General features: G+C 47.0%; 1 protein-coding gene across 3 annotated transcripts in view; it reads left to right on the forward strand.

The window, feature by feature from the left end:
• The first annotated feature begins 1,841 nt into the window (after nucleotides 1-1,841).
• LOC146832875 (E3 ubiquitin-protein ligase DTX3L-like) overlaps nucleotides 1,842-21,835 on the forward strand; it is a 570,028-nt gene continuing 550,034 nt past the window's right edge. For 2 of the 3 annotated variants that reach the window (XM_085600299.1, XM_085600298.1), the window contains exon 1: nucleotides 1,842-1,968. The gene's annotated coding sequence lies outside the window, so the exon portion shown is untranslated. Of the gene's footprint in view, nucleotides 1,969-15,901; nucleotides 16,023-21,835 lie in introns of those variants that run through there. The other variant, XM_085600297.1, reaches the window with a different exon arrangement.

Raw genomic sequence — 21,835 nt, forward strand, 5'->3', positions numbered from 1 at the left:
CCATGTGTTTTCGCGGGCTCAAGGAGTGTGTTGGCTCCGCCCATGTATTGATTCAGTATCGAGAATGACCATAAATGGTAATGTTCTTCGGCCTCATGTTGTATCCACCCACTTATGAGCCCCTCTGTTGTGTATAAAAGGGGACTGTGTACGAATGTTCTTTGTGCTACTCCAGGCAATACTGAAGAGTGTTGTGTGGATTGTAGGACCACCCTTAAGGGTTAATAAATGCTGTGTTTGTACTTTGCAGTTTCCGTGCCAACTTCCTTATAGATTCCGTTACAGGAGAGCGAACCCTTGTGCCTTGCGGGCCTAGCTGGGGCCTGTATTCATCACATATACCACACAGACTCATCACAGGGGACCTGATGTTTCACCATGACGGAGTACATTTGTCAGACATTGGGATGGACGTATGGTTCAAAGGAATCTGGTCATTTGTGCAGAACTTGTTCGGTGGTAGGGAGGGTAAAGGACCTGTGGGCCCTGGTCACCCTAGTGGCGGACAAGAGGCCACAGAACATTGACTCGCAGGGTTAATGGGAGTCCTCCTTACATACTCCCTAGGCCAGCACTGAGGGGGAGAGACAGTAAGGTCTCCGGAGGGAGAATGGGAACACCGGCTGGGGAGGCAAGGGCGCCAGGTCACGAACCAGGGCATGGGGCAGCGGCCCCTGGTAATTCCCTACGAGCCTCCTTGGCAGCCTGGTGGTAGAGGGGTGGGCCCCATAAATGACGGACAAGGACCAGAGGGCTGGGGCTCACCGCTCAAGGACGCAGGTGGGTTGCGCCTTGCGTGGTTCTCAGATTAGGAGATGCGAGCCAGAGGGCCCCTTGGTGCTGGAGCAAGTGGATATCGCATAACCGGTGGTTATGATATGTGATTTTGATTGTAGATATTAAAAGTGTAAATATTGAATTTGTAAATGTGAAATATATAACTGCATTTTGTCATGTTTATGTGTGTTGATTGTAATTAAACATGGCCGTTTATACCCACAGTCTTAAGGTATCAAGTATTGATTGTGGGATTTCATGAGGGTGGGGCGGGGGACATCCTAGGGGGTCCGGGCTCTATGTAAATTTGGCCCGGTGTGTTCATAGGTGATTAGTGAGAGAGTGGGTGGCTGTGCGGTGAAGGGGGCAACAAAAGGCATTACATGGAGAAAGACACTGAAAAGACAGTGATGAACAGGGAGGAGATGAATATATGCAGATATAGGATTTCAGAAAGATGCAGGGGGAAAAGGGGTACAAGTGGATAAAAGTGAGGCCATGCAGAGGAAATCAATACAATGAGGAAGAATAGGAGTGAGTCAGACACTATAAAGACTTCCACAGACCATGGTAATTTTTAATTCACAGTCTCTTTTCAGTATTGAAGCATTTTGAAATCTAATTTTTCACAACAAAATCCATGCCAATAAGTCTGTTTTTTTGATGCGTATGTTCATTTTTGTGTAAGATGCCTGAATGCAATTATAGAATAATAGAAAACTCACAGAGACACTCAAATAGTCACTGCTTTGACTTATGATAATAAATGTTAAAAAGTCAGAAATGGCTAAATTGTCTCTGTATCAATTTAAGTCAATCGGGAAATTCAATGTAAGTCAATGGGGGGAAAAAATCACCCGTTTTTTCACTATCTCAATCTTTGCTGTTTCGAAATGTTGGCATGCACTGTTTTGCCCCCCCCCCCCCCCCCCCCCCCCCCAGCCACCCTACATATGCCTTGTTTCCTGCGGAGCGTGAGTTTACACACTCCCCCACTCTGCATGCTTCCTGAACAGTGAAGGTGGAGCCAGCAGCTGTAGACTGAACTGGTCTTAGCTTTCACTTTCGCTTTCTCTGGAATAGAAACTTAACTCGATCCACGGTGAGACACTGAGACCAGGAGAAGACGAGGATGCGCATGGTAGCACAGGCGGAACAGCAGACAAACACATCGCCGTACAACAGAGTCAGGTAGGAATGGATAGAAGGCTGCCCCGGGGGTCAGCACGGGACACCAGCGGGAGCAGAGTCGATGATAACTGGAGGTCGTGTGTCACGTTTCACAATTACCAAAACAAACGACGTACGATTTACCAGTCTCTGGAATCTACGTTTTTCACTTTTCCAGATTCAAATTCGTAATTTAGTCGTAGTGGAAATAGAACTGAATTGTACTCACTCGTCCACCTTACCCGAGCAAGGGAATCCGAGGAAGTCCCTACACCGTGAGGGAGGGGTGAGGGGAGTGGTACACGGTGGCCCGGCACAACCAGGCAGTGCACCACTGGAGCGCATGGGCATTGGCGCCAGGTGGCTCCGTTTCATATGCGGCACCTTCATATCTGCGCAATCATCGAGTGCGCTCGAAAACAAGGAATAACACCGCGGGTTTGCTTCAAAATCTAGCGCCTGGACACTCCTCGGAGCATCCGCGCGCTCTACAAATCCCATCCATCATCATCATCAAATCTGAAAACCTTTGCTTCAAATTCCTCTTTTTAATTAATGTCATCCGTGGGAAATGCGTGTGACGTGATCTCTCTGTCACTTGTAAACTCTGCCTCTGGGGCAGTGAACACAACACTGGAGTACAGGGAAGCACAGATGGGCACTGAAGACAGTGACGGATAACTTCTGAGCACGAGACTAGGCTCCGAATCCGAGGAAAGCACAGGACACAGCAGGACTCGTGCTCGAGCGAAATTGTGTTTGCTACTTTCCCCTGACAAATACACCTTATTTTATGTTTCCAAACGCAAAGTTCTCTACAGTGTCCTACTTACCGTCTTCAGTATTTTCTTTTCATAGCACCATCGTCTTAGGGTACTACAGGGGAGCCCATCAGGAGGGACCAGGCAAGGAGGTGCAGACACCTACTAAGGGCACAGTGGCGTACAGACGGGGGGAGGGGGGTATGCAGGGCCGGCGCTAGGCATGGGCCGTGTGGGCAGCTGCCCAGGGCCTCCCACTCAGCCTACCAGCATGGGGCCCGCACAATTGCAACACCCCACCAGTTCTCATGTACCCCTGTCGATCCAATTGAAAGAAAGGTGTCTCTTTACAATTGGTCCCATGGGAGGAGGCCATCTCCCTGGGCCTCTAAGGGATGGTGTGGGATGGCCTAGGGGAGGGGGACACCTCTCGGGCTGCCCCTTGCCTCTAAGGGATGGTGTGGGAAGGCCTAGGTATGGGGTACACCCCTCAGGCTGCCCATTGCCTCTGAGGGATGGTGTTGGGAAGGCCTAGGGAAGGGGGACACCTCTCGGGCTGCCTATTGCCTCTAAGGGATGGTGTGGGAAGGCCTAGGGATGGGGTACACCTCTCAGGCTGCCCATTGCCTCTAAGGGATGGCCTAGGGGAGGGGGACACCTCTCGGGCTGCCCATTGCCTCTAACAGATGGTGTGGGAAGGCCTAGGGATGGGGTACACCCCTCGGGCTGCCCATTGCCTCTGAGGGATGGTGTGGGAAGGCCTAGGGAAGGGGGACAGCTCTCGGGCTGCCTTTTGCCTCTAAGGGATGGTGTGGGAAGGCCTAGGGGAGGGGGACACCTTTCGGGCTGCCCATTGCCGCTAAGGGATGGTGTGGGAAGGCCTAGGGGAGGGGGACAACTCTCGGGCTGCCCATTGCCTCTAAGGGATGGTGTGGGATGGCCTAGGGATGGGGGACACTTCTCAGACTGCCCATTGCCTCTAAGGGATGGTCTGGGAAGGCCTAGTGGAGGGGGACACCTCTCGGGCTGCCCATTGCCTCTAAGGGATGGTGTGGGATGGCCTAGGGGAGGGGGACATCTCTCGGGCTGCCCATTGCCTCTAAGGGATGGTGTGGGATGGCCTAGGGGAGGGTGACACCTCTCGGGCTGCCCATTGCCTCTAAGGGATGGTGTGGGAAGGTCTAGGGGAGGGGGATATCTCTCGGGCGGCCTCCCCATTCAGAGACACCGCAGGATGCCTATTGTTAGCACTTTAGCACCCCCACAGATTTAACTCTCAGCCCCCAAGCAAGTCTCACACCTTCAGCCTGGTCTGAGCTGTAAAACAGGTGCTTGTAGGTGGCAGAGAGGGGAGCTGCGGCCCAGGAGGAGTCTGCACAAATAAGCTTGCCAAGCCCAGAAGATGATACTTTTGTAAATTAGAGGGGCCTCACACCTTCCCTTTGGCCCGGGGCCCAAAAAATCCTAGAACAGGCCCTGGGAGTATGCAGTCTCCTCTGTGCAGTGTACACCCTGCCCTCTCAGCAAACACTCATGAGCCCTTGAGGCCCTGCTGCCAGAGCTCTTCAGCCAAATGGACAGCATGTATCCACATAGTCTGTGTATGTCCTATACTGCACAAGCTTCAATCAATATTATTGTTTTTTTAAAAAGGCTACTCATAACAGAGGAATTTGATCATGTAGAGAAGCCATTATAGTGAGCCTCAAGCCAGGCAACCCGCAATGAAACTGCAAACTGGTGAAATTCCTGTCAAAGGCTTCCATCTGATATATAAATTAAGTAATTTGCATGCTACAAGTTTACCAATCCTGGCGGTTGAAGGGACTGATGCCACTAATTGGGTTGGTTGCCTGGGACGGTAGGCCTTTTTAATTCGATGTGTGCTTGGTTTTAGCATTGCCCCTTTCTATCTGTTCTCTGTAAAGGAAGGTGGAACTGGCTCGATTACTATGCACAGTTGCACTTTTTCCTTTTATTCAATTTTAACGCTATATATAGCTTGAATTGTAATAAAAAATATAGTTATGGTTTTAATTAACTGAAACAATAAAACTATAGAGTTGAATTAAGATTTACAGTTTAAGCGCCAGATTATAAATTTCCTCTGTTACGATAAAGATATTTGAACATTTGAATGAAAATGACTCCCTGTTGATAGTAGTGCCCAGGGCAGGGGACCAAACATGGGCAACCTCTTTTCAGGTCATGTGTGGAACCTAAAGGGAAAGAGACATAGGAAATATGACTGTGTGATAACAAAAACTCTTTTCTAAGAAACAAATTGTGAAAGGAAATATGCAGAGTTCCTAGCTTCTTGTGATATACATGGATCTGTACGGAGTCTCTTGAGGAACAATAGGACCAGATCCATGTTGCTGCACAGGATCAGAAAAGCGCTGAAAACCCCTAAGACCGAGGCTGCCTGTGGCCCACGCAGGGGGCTCCCATAGGAGGGCGGCCACCTTAGTGCCACATGAGGGCACAAACCCGACAGACAAGTCTAGTGTTTGCACCCACTCGGGTCCGGCGATACCTAACCACGTCATTTCCGGCGAGGGAATGGCCAGGGAGGCAGGTATATAGACCTCCCCCACCCATCTTGCGATCCTTTATCACGCTGAGACTTCACGCCGTTAGGTCGTGCCTTTTCTTGCCGGTACAGAGTCACCTTCAGTGCATTTGGCGGTGAGTCCCCCTCCCCTTCAGGAGTGCTATTGTCCGTGTGTGGGGCTCCACTACGTACACCCACTCCCCCCACTCTGCCACCCAGCTCCTCCGCCCGGTGCGCGTGAATGGGCAGGGCCGCTACACTGGAAAGGGGCAACGTGGCTGGATCAACCGGCCCCTTGGCCGGGCACCAATGTCCGGGGTAGTGGGGTGGCCATCCCCGGACCCGGGCTGGGTTCGCCTTTGCTTCGGAATAGGGTGGGCTCACTGGGTAGCCTGTTCCCCGCTGGACACACTGTGTTTGTCGTGTCCCCCTGGTCTGGCAACTCGCGTGTTGGGATTCTCTAGGTGAGTGCAGGGGCATGGTTGGCGCCCCCCCAGAACCTTTACCTTTCTTGTCAGGCACATTCTTTGTGATGTGCGGCTGCCTGCGGCGCACGTGGAGCGGGGTCTGTGGTTGGGGGGGCCGGTATCTGGGCTGACGGTTCCCCATGTCTGGCTGTCCAGGGACACGCCTGCCCGGGCGTGGTATTTGGTAACAATTTGAGTGCGGGTTTGTCGCCCGGGGGCGGCACCCCTGAGTCAGGGCTCTGCCGGGATGGCGTGGGGTTTCTGTTTGCAAATTTAACCCAATATCTACTGCCCATTATCTTTCCAAATAGGGCGTTTAACTGTAATTTTCCGCTTCTAGTTCGCATGACAGCCAATCCTATGCCTTGAACATATGCTAGGAATCGTTAGGGAGGTGAAATGGAGTTGTATTGTGTAAGGTGAGCTAGTATTGGAGGACATTATGTCTAATGGAAACGGTTTGAGATATGCCAGGAAGTGTGGCGCCCTGCTCTGTTTGCGTAAAAAGTATTTGTGCTACCGTATGGCATGGTGCAGCCAGGATAGGGGAAATACCCGAAACCCCTAATTGTGTTGTGGTAAATATTTCATTACCGGTACTATTTTTTATGCGGTAAAGTCTAGTAAGAATAACTCAGTAAATATAAGAGGCAGAATCCGTGGTATTAGAGGTTCTAAAAGGCTTTATTCCTCTACAAAGGAAATTACAGTTCGAACTGCAGGCTTCAAATTCCATCACCACGAAAGTTCAGGAAGGGAAGGCAATACATTATTGACAAGTAATGATATTTATATGAAAAGTATTACATTAAGACAGATGCAAGAGGCGTAACAGCTGATAATACAGATATGATACACATACGTAATGAAAAAAGGCGTGAACATAGGCGTAACTAAATACGTCATCAAACATGATGTCACAAGTGGGTGGATCCATAAGAGAATCCTGCAATGTCAGCAGAAATATTTGGCAGAGATGCGCGCGCAGCCGCATGACGTGTGATTGACGTGCAACTAGAGGGTGAAGGGGACTTGACATTTAGCTCTACATGTGGAGACAGAAGTCTGGGGGGTCATGTCAACCTAATCCCAAATCATATCTAATATCTTATGTTTGAAGAACTGTATTATCCAAAAGGAAAGGTCTCTATGATGGAATCTATTCTATACTGACTGTTAGTGCGTGTACAAGCGTCTAAGTGTCTACATGAAATGCGAGGGGGCAGGAATCTTCCATGGTAACAGGGGCTATGAATTACTTGCATGAGGACAGTGAGGCCTGGCCCTTTGCACGGTAGCTGGAGGAGTGTTTACCTAAACTATTAGACAGGAATGCATCGGATGAGGAGCGGAGCAGATAATATTGAAGGTGAAATACAGTTTTTGGCAGGCAACAGGCTGGATCAGACACCGTTGGCCGCGCAGGGAGTAGGACAAAGTTCATGGATACAGATGCAGGCTCGGACTGGAGCTTTCAGAGGCAGAAGGCAGGAAAAGGCTTGATGGCAGAATTCAGGGCCTACTCGCCTGAATCTGTAAAATGTGGAAAGTGAACCACATAAAGTCGGTGGCCTTTCATACTTAGGAATGGAATATCTGACCCATTCATGGCGGATCTGAAAGAGGACATGTTGACGGTGGACGCACATGTATTTGCGTCTTCATAACTGGAACTGGAGGGAACATACATGTACTTATAGCATGCACATGGAGCCGTTGGGGTCTACGATAGGGGACATAACTGATCACAAAATTCATATTTCCTCATTCCCTCCTTGTCCCCTACGGACCCTCAGGAGATATCGATCTTCATCAATCCATCGATCTGTTCATATAGCATCATTTGTTCTTCTTTCTTCTTCCGGGATCTTGAACGAAAACTTGGATGTGGGATACACGATGTGGCACACAGACCACAAATCGCTGGCCCACATTGTAGACATAAGCAGCAACTGAATAGTATGAGAAAGCCAATACCTAGGAAGGATAGGATCCTCCATCCCCAGGCTGACAACACGCTCCAGAACCAACCGGACCAAGTCCAGGTGCCTGGACTCTGGTGTATCTGGCTTATAATCTTATGAAGGCGGGTTACGGCTTTATATACTGACGGCGAATTTTCTGGTATGAAAACACAGCAACTTGATCCGATGACCCTACAAGCTCCGCCCCTATCGGCCAGGATGACGTCAAGGACAAGACGATTTTGAAGCACAACAATCCGCATAGCAGACTGCTCTTCTGTTAAATTGCCTAAGGCGGAAGTAGTCTCGTTCACTACTGCTTCAAGGGTTCTAGTTAATCTACGTATCAGCTTACTATGAGTGACTGTACCTATATAAGGAAAGAAACCTTTATTGAAATCTGTGTATTGCTCCCATGTCGTTTCAGTGTAATCGACAATCGGGAGATCTCTCTGCTGTCTATTGTGTACTAAATGGGTATTTCTGTGATAATCCGGAGGAGCTAGGAAAACAGGTGGCAGAAGGAATGCTATGTAACAGGTACCATCCCAATCTAGAGGTAGACGTATATATGCGGTCTGGCCACATATGAAGTAGGAATGACGGGAAGCTCTAAATGTAGACTTGCCTTGATCACTGAATTTTATCACAGTGGTGCATTTACTATGGCCCATGTGTATGGAACCATTCTTTCTTACACATAATTCCCCTTTAACTGGGAATACTGACATAGCGTGCAAGATTGGTGTGGCTTCGGATTCAACATTCAGGATCATGAGGTTAAGTGTAAAATTACCCAATCCATATACTTCATTTTCTAGATCAGTTCCTGTTCTTTTGGGAAGTCCCTCCTTGTTAGGGTAGCAGACTTTAAGCAAAACTAGGTTCAGGTTTCCCCATACCCAGTTGTCTTGATAAACTGCGGAATTTGAATCTAGGGAATTAATCAAACTAAACCATGCTCCACAGGAGCCATTGTGTGTGAACGGATACGGAAAGAGGGGCAAAACTCCCTTATAGTTCTGATAGGGAGGGAGTCGGCCACATATCCAACAATTGGTAGCATTGCTGGTCTGATGAGAATGATGTAACATACTAATAAAAGTGTTGTTGCGCAGCGCAAATCTATAAGACAACTCATGCGGAGGTAATTCACTAAAAGAATGTTCAGCAGTAACATTGTAAGTACGCTTAGAAATAGGGTAATACATATGAAGCAATACACTAGTTATAATGATCAGAAAACTTAGAAAAAACAAAATTAATAATGTTACTGTGAAATGACTACGAAGTGATTTACAATACGCATGCTTTTTAAGCTGCATCTGTCGATTTCTTTCTCTATTCCGGTCTAGAGGATACATGTCAAAGACAAATTCAACCGATTCACCTTGGAGAGGACTTAAACAATCAAATTGTCTGACTTGCTAGACCTTAATTTCAGTTTATAAAGTTCAGTTTCCGTGGGTTCAACCAAGGGGAGCTTTAAATCAGTCTGTGAAGGAATGCAAGGCTGAGTGTTCACATCGGACGGTAGTCCATAAAATTTCTTGATATGGCTCGAGTGCAACCACCCTTTACGTCCCTCGATCTTCACGGCTGTCCTTGTTGTTAGTAGAACGAGTTTAGGCGATTTCCACCTAGGCTCCAGTTGGGTCTTCCGGTCGAAATTCCGCACCAGAACCAGGTCACCTGGAACCACGTCATGGGGCTTTACCTCTGTGTTATCGGGAAAGGCTGCAGCTACCTGTGAACGACAAGATTGTAGTGCAGACATCAAGGAAGCCAGGTAATCTGTCAGCATATTACAGTCAACATCAGTGATTTTGCGAGGTATAGGCATCCCCCACATATTTGGTGGTCTACCGAAGATCACCTCGTACGGGGATAGCCCTGTTCGAGAATGTGCTACCATTCTCATATAAAAGAGTGCAACTGGTAAGGCTACTACCCAATCAACACCTTTTTCTCTACATATTTTGGACAATCTGATTTTCAGAGTTTGATTATGGCGTTCCACGAGACCTGCTGCCTCGGGATGTCGGACACAGTGGAATTTCCATTGGTAGCCTAACAAAAGGGAAACGTGTTTCATTAGTTCGGATGAGAATGGCTGGCCGTTATCTGAGTAGACAACACGTGGTAAACCGTACCGTGGGAAGAATTCTCGAACTAGCTGTTTGGCAGTAGTCGGGGCAGTGTAATCTGAAACCGGGTAGGCTTCTGTCCAACGGGAGAGAGCACAGACAACTACGAGAACATATTTGAATCCTCGACATCGTTCCATCTGGATATAATCCATCTGGAGGACTTCAAAAGCATGATCGGGAGGTTGAAATCCACCCTGCTCTACGGGGATGCTTTTACCTGGATTGAACTGACAACATATCATACAGGTACGTACTTTCTGTTTGGCTGCTGCTCGTAAGTGTTTGTTGAACCAAATGTGTTGAATACTGTCTAGCATAGCTTTTTCTCCTAGGTGCGCTGGACTATGTATTGTGTTAATGATGACTTGAACCATGGAGTCGGGAAGAAACCATATAGATTTTTCCTTCGTCATCCATCCTTGATCCGTTTGGATCCCTCCTAATTCAGTCCATTTCGTTATTTCTTCTGGTGTAGCATGTGTCTGTATGTCAATTACATCAAGGGCGGGATCCTTAACTGTCATGCAATGTGTTGGTGTCGGAACTATTGTCTTTGTCGCGTCAGTTGTATGAGTCTGGTTCTGAGCAGTCTGTTTAGCTGTTCTGTCAGCTAGGTCATTACCCTGAGAAACGATATCGGTAACTTTTGTATGAGCTTTGCATTTCATAATCGATATTGCAGTAGGTAGATGAATCGCGTCTAATAGGGCTTGAATGAGGGGTCCGTGTTGGATGTGGGCACCGTGAGAAGTTAAATAACCTCACAGTACACCGAAGTCATGGACGACTCCGAATGCATAACGTGAATCTGTGTATACGTTGACTTTCTTATTTGTGGCTTGAATACAGGCTTGTGTCAGAGCGATGAGCTCGGCTGCTTGAGCTGACAGAGTGTTAATACAATTTGTTTCAATGACTTCAGTGTCTGTTGTGACTGCGTAAGCGGCCACTAACTCTCCTGTACTTGTTCTCATACATGAACCATCTACATACAATGTCAGGTCTGGATCTGATAAAGGGATGTCTGTCAAGTCTTGTCTGGGTTTCGTCGTGATAGTAATGACTTCAACACAATCATGTGCCAATGGATCTGTTCCATTTACTGGCAACAGTGTGGCAGGATTTAACGTGTTACAACGTCTGATTTCTATATGTGGCTGAAACAATGTTAATTCATAACCGGTGAGTCTCGCTATAGTCAAGTGTTGCGTTTGTGTGCGGTTCAAGAGAACCTCTACTGCGTGTGGTACTTGTACTATCAATTGATGTCCTAACACTATGGCATCGCTAGTTGGGGTGTACGTTGGAGTGCTAAATCTCTAAGGGTCTGTTTATTTCGCGGCGGTGTGGCAAATATGTCTGTCGTACCTCCTGTAGCACCATCTGAGGTGCTGGGCAAGAAAGGATTCGTTGGACGTAAGATAGAAATTGTAGATGCGGGAAAAACAGTAGAAACGGACGGACCTGTTGGAACTTGTGTAGGAGTTTGTTGTTGCGGAGATACAGACGGATGCTCTTGATGTTGAACACCATCGGCAAGCGGTGTGTGTGGGGTGGAGTTAGCATACTCGGGAGCTACGTCATCTAAATAGGAGGAAAGGAAAACGTCCTTTGCTGTTTTAGGATGTGTTTTGGGATGTACTTTTATCGGGAGCAATGGAGGAGTCAAGTCTTTTGGTATTTCCGGGGTAGCCTTAGGTAACCCTTCGGCCAGAAGAGGATACATACCATTCATAAGAGTGTTTCTTTGTCTATCTACTTGTTCTGATTTTACTCGGGTACCTTCCTCAATTAATAGATTTTCTCGGGCTTTATTTGAATTCTCCCTACCTTTCTCTTCCTGTCTGAGCGCTTTTTCTGTACGTCTATATGATTCTTTACGCCATAATTCAATGGCATCTTTCTGTGACTGTCTGGCTTTCTTTTTCCATAATTCTTCTTCTACTCTCATGATGCAATCTGCATCCCAGGTCCCAGCTGCGGGCCATCTCTGACTTTCTGGCAAATCCTTGGTGTAGTCCACCCATAAATCAAGAAATAATACGGCATCTAGGCCATGTTTATGATACATGAAGTATCCTGGAGTGTCCCTAGGTGGAATGGGAACAGCTTCTTCGAGTACCCCTTTTCTAGTTTTGATCTGTCTTAATTTCGAAAAGAGCGGCATTTTTAGATCTGGTTACTTAACCTTGAACACACTTAATACAATAAACACAATAATGAACAATCATTCACACCACAATATGTAGAACGTATTTAAAACATTTAACATTTAACAGTTTTAACGAACGATGATAACTAATAAGAAACTAGTTACTGACATAATACTTAACACTAGATAATACTAAATTATATGCAAGACATACTAGATATACTGCTAAACAGTACAGATACACTGCTGAAACAGTGCAGACCGGATTTGTGTACCCAAACCCGTCTTGACCGGCACAGACTATGTGCACGTTAAATGCCTCCCCGGCAATGGTACTCACCGGGTAGCTCGGAACGGAAGGCCTCGGAACTGAACTGAAACTGGACCGGACTGGACTCGACTCGACTGGATTCGGAACTTCGGAACCTGGTGGGCCTCTGTATACCTCGGATCTTGCTCTCTCAGCTAGGCTCTGGTCGGGATACTTCGCACTTCTCACCGCCTCGTCTGGGTGTTGATCGCAGCCTCAGTCGCCCCCGCTTGGCCGGAGGGAGATACAGGAAATCCTGCAGGTACGCGTTTTTGTCCGTTCAGCTGTGGCAGGAGACCGGGCCTGCAACGCACCTCCGGCGCGTGAGATGAGAAAGTGTCCCTATTCGGGCGCCAATTTATGTGGTAAATATTTCATTACCGGTACTATTTTTTATGCGGTAAAGTCTAGTAAGAAGAACTCAGTAAATATAAGAGGCAGAATCCGTGGTATTAGAGGTTCTAAAAGGCTTTATTCCTCTACAAAGGAAATTACAGTTCGAACTGCAGGCTTCAAATTCCATCACCACGAAAGTTCAGGAAGGGAAGGCAATACATTATTGACAAGTAATGATATTTATATGAAAAGTATTACATTAAGACAGATGCAAGAGGCGTAACAGCTGATAATACAGATATGATACACATACGTAATGAAAAAAGGCGTGAACATAGGCGTAACTAAATACGTCATCAAACATGATGTCACAAGTGGGTGGATCCATAAGAGAATCCTGCAATGTCAGCAGAAATATTTGGCAGAGATGCGCGCGCAGCCGCATGACGTGTGATTGACGTGCAACTAGAGGGTGAAGGGGACTTGACATTTAGCTCTACATGTGGAGACAGAAGTCTGGGGGGTCATGTCAACCTAATCCCAAATCATATCTAATATCTTATGTTTGAAGAACTGTATTATCCAAAAGGAAAGGTCTCTATGATGGAATCTATTCTATACTGACTGTTAGTGCGTGTACAAGCGTCTAAGTGTCTACATGAAATGCGAGGGGGCAGGAATCTTCCATGGTAACAGGGGCTATGAATTACTTGCATGAGGACAGTGAGGCCTGGCCCTTTGCACGGTAGCTGGAGGAGTGTTTACCTAAACTACTAGACAGGAATGCATCGGATGAGGAGCGGAGCAGATAATCTTGAAGGTGAAATACAGTTTTTGGCAGGCAACAGGCTGGATCAGACACCGTTAGCCGCGCAGGGAGTAGGACAAAGTTCATGGATACAGATGCAGGCTCGGACTGGAGCTTTCAGAGGCAGAAGGCAGGAAAAGGCTTGATGGCAGAATTCAGGGCCTACTCGCCTGAATCTGTAAAATGTGGAAAGTGAACCACATAAAGTCGGTGGCCTTTCATACTTAGGAATGGAATATCTGACCCATTCATGGCGGATCTGAAAGAGGACATGTTGACGGTGGACGCACATGTATTTGCGTCTTCATAACTGGAACTGAAGGGAACATACATGTACTTATAGCATGCACATGGAGCCGTTGGGGTCTACGATAGGGGACATAACTGATCACAAAATTCATATTTCCTCAGTGTGTGGGTGAAGACCCACACAATTTGCAGAAAACCAAAGTCCTGGGCACACATAAGCTAGGTGAATTTACTATTTGTCAAAAAAGTCATTCGTATTTCACAATGTCTGATAATTATGGTTCACACAATTGTTCTTTCAGGTATTCAATCTTTACGAACAGAACCAGCCAACACGTGTTTCGTCACAAAGGGAAGTATCCTGTGAATTCTTCAGGGCGGAGTGCCGGAGATCTAAGATATTGAGGTGAACCAGTGCCTGTCATCGTCCTGAAGCGCAACTGCTACAGGAAATTATCATACAGCAAACTAACCGTACTGCAATAGACAGGCGCTTTACTTGTGGATCGCCGATGCCCCGACGATCCTGTTTTACAAGCGGACTGATTCTGGCTGATTCCGCTTCTCAATATCTTAGATCTCCGGCACTCCGCCCTGAAGAAGTCATAGGATACTTCCATTTGTGACGAAACATGTGTTGGCTGATTGTGTTCGTAAAGATTAAGGGCCATATGTAGGAAGCCTAATACCGGTCAGTAACGGCCGATTTTCGGTAATTTTACCGTTACCGACCGGTATTTAGGCTTTTGCTATGTAGGGAGATCATTTCATGATTCGGTAATTTACCGAATCGGTAATTTTACCAATTCGGTAAATACCGAATCATGAAATGGGATGTAGGGGGAGTGTGTCGTGGGTGTGGGGATTCGTTATTTACCACCAACTAAAAGTTGGTGGTAAATGACGAATAGGTGTAAAAAAGCATTTCTGTGCACTTTGCAGTGTGCAATGTGGCAGACATACATGCCCTTCGGGCATGTATGTGTGCCACATGTGCACACATGCACGAATCAGGGGTGCAACAGGGTGTCAATGTGACACCCTGCCACCCATGATGATGCCTCCCCCATTACCGAATCGGTATTTACCGATTCGGTAATGGCAACTGGCTTCCCGTTCATTCCTATGGGCCTCCAGGCCCATAGGAATGAATGGGAAGCCAGTTGCCATTACCGAATCGGTAAATACCGATTCTAAAATACCGACACTTACCGATTCGGTATTTTTCTACCTACATTACATTTACCGATTCATAAATACCGAATCGGTAAAATTCGGTATTTAAGAATCGGTAAATGTAACTTACCTACATATGGCCCTAAATACCTGAAAGAACAATTGTGTGGACCATAATTATCAGACATTGTAAAATACGAGTGACCTTTTTGACAAATAGTAAATTCACCTAGCTTACGTGTGCCCGGGACTTTGGTTTTCTAGTATTGGAGGACTGTATGTACCTCAGCCTATCCAAGTATTTAAATAATTTCCCGACGTGCTTATTGGCTGTGGAATATGCACGTAGTTCTTCAGTTTTCACACAGTGTCTGTTCTGCTGCTGCTGCTCAGTACCAGTTGTCAGGCGCTGTATTCAGCATGCAGGATTTTAGAGGTGGATAGTCTGAGGTGAGCCAGTCAATGACCTAGCAGTAAAATTTGAGTTGGGTGTGGGGCAGGTGGTCACAGCCTTTGGTTTGTGGATAAGCATTGCATGGGGACTTCAGAGTACACAAGTTACTTTGTAGAAAGCTCTAGATTGATTCACATGGGAATGGTAGTGGGTGCTTGTTTGGACCGCAGATGCTAGCGGTTAGAGTTACATATATACGGGTTGCAAATTCACGAAGGATTGCATTTCAATACATTTTGAGGCTGTCGGGTTTGGAGAAATATAAAATGCATATTTACACGGCATGCATGGCCCGGTTGGCCCGCGGCCTAGTCTCGCACGGGCTCCCGGGGGTTAGATGGTATTTCCCAACCTGGCAGTAGGCACCGTTCTCGCAGTGGCAGCTTCGTAGCAAATGAGGTCTAACCGAGGCGTGTTGATTACTTATTGAAAACTGACAATACAGCCTTATGCAGAGCCACCGATGGGCTCAGAGTAGGAGGGGCACACGTAGGTTTCTCGCGGGAGCGGAGGAACAATTGGGCGGCTTGAGGGTGGATTGCGGCCCCCGGTGGGAGTGCAGCCTGTGTCGTAGAGGTGCGGCCAGAGCTGTTGGTTGTGCAGCTGTGTAGCCGGAAGCGGGTCCCGGTGACAGCCTGACCGTGATTCGGGGCGTGGGGGCCAGGCTGAGCTCTCGCATGGAAATTAGCGCCAGGTGAGCACACGCTGTCCACAGGGTGTCACGCCCACTGTACTGGGCCGGTGAGCGGAGCCAGCGCCAGGACCCTTGGGGGGGGGGGGAGGTGGCAGGTGGCAGGTTGGTCATGGAGGTTCCCCCACACAAAGTAAAGCTGCTTCGTGGCAATGGTGGCAGTCGCTGTGAACTTGCTTCTCAGTTTAATCGAGACATGTAATTCAGTGTTTAAAAACATAAATGCGACACAGTCTCACTAGTTCCGAATGAAAGCATTTTCAATAGGCTATGCTCGATAGCCACAATTGTGGCTTATTTATCTTATGCAACAGACATGCAGGAACAAAGCCAACAGTACTGGCTGGTAGGTGTAGTGTTGCTTTTGTAGCATATCTCTGGATGCAATTATAGAAGCCGCAAAACCAGTGGTTGGCACACCAAGCTAAGCTCAAATTTGCAGCATACTTGTTTCACACCACGCCCATAATTCATTGACCACGCCGACCGTTTGACTAATTAAGGGAGGTGAACACGGCAGACCAATGCCATTCATTGGGTCGGCTGTCCTCCGGCTCTTGCTTCAACAACTTAATATTATGATGCCTGAGTTCAAATGTGGTACAGAGATGCCTCGAATTGTTTTAATATCCGTTCTGTCAAGGCAACTACCTGCATTGTGTGTCGCACAAGGTGAAACAATTGTGTAGCTTTAATCTGCTGTGGCCGGGAGGGCCCGGCTAGAATAGCCAAATCTTCCCACAGTTGGGGTTATGACTTGTGATCAGGATATGTGGAAGGACTGGTTTCAGACTCTTATGTTAATTTCAAGTAACATCATGTTGAGCGAATTAAATTAGCGCTGCAGTCAATAACTCCTTTTCTTGTCAGGCAAAGGGACTGCAGAGCTCTGGTGATAGCAATGTGGAGCTGAACCTACCAGTTTCTGTGTTTTGCTTCTATTCAAACCAAGGGTATCTGACGAGGTGCAATCTGGTGTTTAGGAAACTCAGCTAGAGCATGGGTAGATTTATGATGCATTGGAATTTGTTGCAGGCTTGCGTCAAGAGAAGAGTCAGCGGCGCTGGTGGTTTGCCTATGACGGGAAGGGGAAGAGCTAGGGCATCCTTTCCTTCAGAGGAAGCCCCTCTTAAATCTTGAGTATTTCCCACCATCCTTGCCTTTTCTTCAGGGCCTCTCCTTGTGCGGTGAGGAATTGGCTGTCTGTTGGTACTGCCTTTTCAATGGAAGCTGCGGTTTTGCTGGTTTTAAAGCTGCAGTGGCAACACCTCATTGTCACATCCTACGGTATACAAACTGCTTTTGATTGTTTGTGGTCATGCTGAGCGACATGAGGTCTGACTGACCCCGACGTCTGAAACAGAAATGTGAAGAATAGTAATAAAACAGCCACGTACACTGCCAAGACAGCCACAGCCTTCCCCGATCCTTCAAGTTACACTAAGAAGACTCACAATAAGGTGGGTTGGGGGAGATTTGAAACTGTGACTATTAGGTGTCAAGCATCTGTCATTACGCCACTCATACTGTTAGCAATTAAGCAGCCTGGGAAGATTGTGGGCAGGATAATTGAGAGTAAACTACATACTAGCCATTCCTTTAAGAAAGGTTGGGCATATTGGAATTACATAGGGGCATCTATTTACTAATGCCATCCCATCAGATAGTGTGCCGTCCACTTAACCTTTCATAATAATAATGGAATAACATTTACCTTCAACAGGTCTGGGCACAAACAATTGTAATGTATTTTAGTTGCAGCTTCAGCCAGCCGTTCTCACTTAGGGCCTCATGTAGGTAAATAAATTTTACCGGTTCTTAAATACCGAGCCGTACTGAATCGGTAAATTAGAATCGGTAAGTTATATGTAGCAAACAATTCGGTAACAGTTACCGAATCGGTAACATTCGGTAAATACGAATCGGAAAATACCAAATCGGTAAATACCGAGGTGGTATTTACCGAATCGGTAAATACCGAGGTGGTATTTACCGATTCTGAAAATACCGAGGATACTACCACCTTCCCTTCACTAAGTAGCCAATATCAGAATCATGTTATCATAGAAGGCCGCTCAGGCTGGAATAGGGGACCCCATACCTCAAAAATCAGCTCAGTGTAATCACATCACAGGAGCATCAGGAGTCTACTCGCAGGAAGGCTCGTCTTCGGTCTGAACAATAAACATGATGTCTGTGATATGAAAAGCACCAACTATCAGGTATGTGCAGCTGCGCGTGTGTCATGGCTAAATAGTGGGTCGAACAACCTAGAGTGGAAAACATGCATTGTGTAAAAATCCAGACTGTGTGTCACAGCATGTACAGACCAAGGTCGCTGCGCAGAGCTGTGGATGGGAACAACAGAATGCACTCGTCTGAAGGAAGTCTCGAGTCAGCAGTTTATTCAAGACAGACCATGTAAACGCAGTGTCGTGTGCAAAGACAAAAAGATGGCTACATAACATTCAACGTGGTTATGCTAACTGAACAATGTATGTACGTATTCAGGGAGAACTCACTACACGCCCCCTTCAGCGAAGCAATATGTAATAGACAAGGAAAGAGAGAACGCAGAGTTCATTTTCGTCAGAGCAGAACAAGGCGTAACCAATGCAGCGCCAAAGTCTGTAAGTCCAATTAATTGCAGCATGAAATACCTAAAAACACAATGCAAGTATAGTAAAAAACCCAAGCAGACCATCAGGAAGAGTAAAACGACAAATGAAAGAAATGAATGTTGCGCCAGGGTGCTGTCCAGTAGCACAGGCGCAATGGACGACAATCCAGTTAATCCATGAATGTATAGGCAGCATATGTGGCCACGGCTTCCAACAAAAAATCGTTTTCAGGGCCACTAAAAGTCTCAGCCATCCAATTAAGTAAAGAAAAGGAACATACGTGTTCTCCAACCAACGGAGCCTCTAGCACAATCAGAGGGCACCCGGAATGTTCCTCCAAATAGCTCATGGACAAGAAGTCGTAGGCTGCCGCTGAGATGTCCCAATTACCCAGGATACCATGCGCCGCACCACACGCCATGATCCGGACACCAGAACAGGCCAACTCGTGAGACACCAAGGGCCTCATCAGTCGATCGAAATCCGGCACCGGAGACACCATGTTGGTCAAGCACAAATCCAGAGGCCATTCAAAGGGACAATCCAGGCAGTGCAATACAGGTTGTACGCAGGTGAAGTAGGAATACCTGAAGGATAATCCATAAGCCAGGCTCAAAGTCGCCAATGGCAAAGTACCATAGAAGTCAAGCATCCTATCACGAAGAAGATGCAGACGGGACAGGTGCTCGTGTGGCACAGAAGGAGCAGCCATTCCGGAGTATGAAAAGGAAAAGCAGCACACCTGCCACTAGCGCCAGAAGCAGCGGGACACCTCCAAAGATGCACGAGAAAAGTGAATGTACAAATGCCGGACTTACACCAAAAATAGTTTTGAAAGAGGTCACGAGACCCGAGCCCACATGTTTAAAAAAATGAGCCAGGCCGGTGGTGGACGAGGCATTGATTATAGTTTGGATCACAGAGCCGAAATGCAGGGGGAGGTCAGTATTCAGAGGCGCCTGTACATCAGTGCGCGTTTTAGCAACGTGAAGGACAAATTTTTCACGGGAGGGAGTCAAAGGCACCTCTTTGTGGGACAATGGCGCTCTATTCAGCTCAACTTGTTGCACCCTGCTTTCAAGGTTGTAATCGAAGGCCAGATGGAAACATCCCGCCGCACATGCGGGGGTGGAATAAGAACTGTATTGCAGCAGACAACTTCATGCGAGACAGTTATGTACGGGATTCACAATCACATCCCGCAGCACGCTTCGTCAATCAAAAAGAAATAAATACCGTTTGCAAGCAGAGTGGAAGAAGGTGTAATCACAGGCACTGGGATACCTCGTAGGATGCACGCCACAATCGGGGCTTGTACATTGCATGCGCCGTGTACTTGCATGCGCCTATTGTCTCATGTATGAATCCTAGAAGTGAGAGTGCTGGAGCTATTATATATAACGGCTAAGGCCTTCTCCATGTTTGCTTGGTCAGTAGCTCTCAAACTGGAAGCCGCCTCACTGTGCGACAACTTGCAGACTTCGTTGTAAATAGCATACGCCCACCTTTTGGTTCTGCCACCCACAGGACCATTCCCAAATTCATTCAATTCGGTATTCACATTGGTGGAGTGGGTGGAGTTCCTGATTGAGTCCATGATGGTTTCGGGGTGTAGCCTGTACCTGTCATGTATCTCTGCATCAGTCAGCTGGAATAGTGTGATGCGCTGTCTGTAGATGCGTTCCTCCCGTCGCCAAACACTCAGTCCTGCTGCCTGTAGATGTAGGCGCCTTGCAATGACGTACATGGCGGGCATGTTGTCCACGCAGTTGCATTTTGGGATTGCTTATCTGCACTGTTGATGGTTACCACCTGCTTTCAATCCGTGTTAATTACCGACTCTTATATACCGATTTTCTTGGATTTCTTAATTACCGAGTGCTCCTACATGTCATTTTAATTTTTACCACTTCATATTTACCACTTCATATTTACCGATTCGTTAATTATGTATTCGGTAAATATGAATCGGTATTTACCGCCTCATAATTACCGAAATTTGATTTTTGGACTCCTACATCTCACTTGTCTGAATACCGGTCGGTAACGGCATATTTACCGAAAATCGGCCGTTACCGACCGGTATTTGGCTACCTACATGAGGCCCTTAGAGTTTCAGAGGCCAAGGGGCTGTTACCTCTTTAGAGGTAGGTCCATGGTAAATGTTGTGCTTACTAAGTTTATCAAAACCCAAGCGGTGTATTGTATCTTCCCAAGAGGAAGAGATATGTTAGGTACTTAAATGCTTACAACATAGCACATGAAGGTGAGCAGGAAAACATTTTTCAAGTTGCAACCAGGAGATTCCCTCATTAATGTCAGCAACTGCTCACATTGCTAGCAGTTAAGAAGCCTGGGAAGTCTGGGGGCCAAAACCACAGATTAAACCGAACAGGCAAGATTCCTGTAAGAAAGGAGAGATTCAGGGCAAGGGCATGAGGACACATATCTCTAAGCTCATCGGATGGTTGAGCCTTTACACATCATAGTAGGATAGTCACCTCCCAGGGTCAGGCTATTGGGTATGCCTTGCCAGGACATAGCCACACACTACATACGAACAGACGTCACTTAAATAGGTCAAATGCTGAAAACATGGACTGGGGTACGTTTGGTTCAAAACCCTCTTCATTATACAGCAGTGCGTCAGGTTGTTGGCTGGTGCCTTTGAGTGGCAAGCAAGTGCAGTAGGGTGCTGTATTAAGTAACAAGTTTACTTACAGGGAGGCAGAGGGGTCCCAGCGGACCCACAAAAGATGGGCTGCGGCACAACATGAAGCTGGGAACCGTAGATTCCTCATTATCAGTGGATTAATAATACGCAGTATCCTCTGGCTATGTGGGGTAAAATGTTCCAACATGTATTACTAGGCAACCTGAAGGTGAGCTGATCCCGGCTCTGATTTTGTGGAGGGCAATCAATTTCGGGGATGACGAGGTGAACTAGGTCTATTGCTGGATTAGGCACCAAGGGTCACAGCTGGTTGGCTTAGTGTGTATCTGTGATTGACTGCAGTGCGCAAGTTGTCACTCCAAGAAGGGTGCGGTGACTGCAATAGTGTGCACCACATACATGCCCTCAAACCAGTTTTGGCACCAGTAAGGTTTCCGCTATGGTTTTGCAATCAAAAAGGTTTGTGCAATTGTCTGGTCTAAGTCAGCAAAGTAGGTGCACTCTGGAACCAAGGGCATGTT

Source organism: Triturus cristatus, chromosome 4_2 (assembly GCF_964204655.1).
Source record: "Triturus cristatus chromosome 4_2, aTriCri1.1, whole genome shotgun sequence".
Lineage (NCBI taxonomy): Eukaryota > Metazoa > Chordata > Amphibia > Caudata > Salamandridae > Triturus > Triturus cristatus.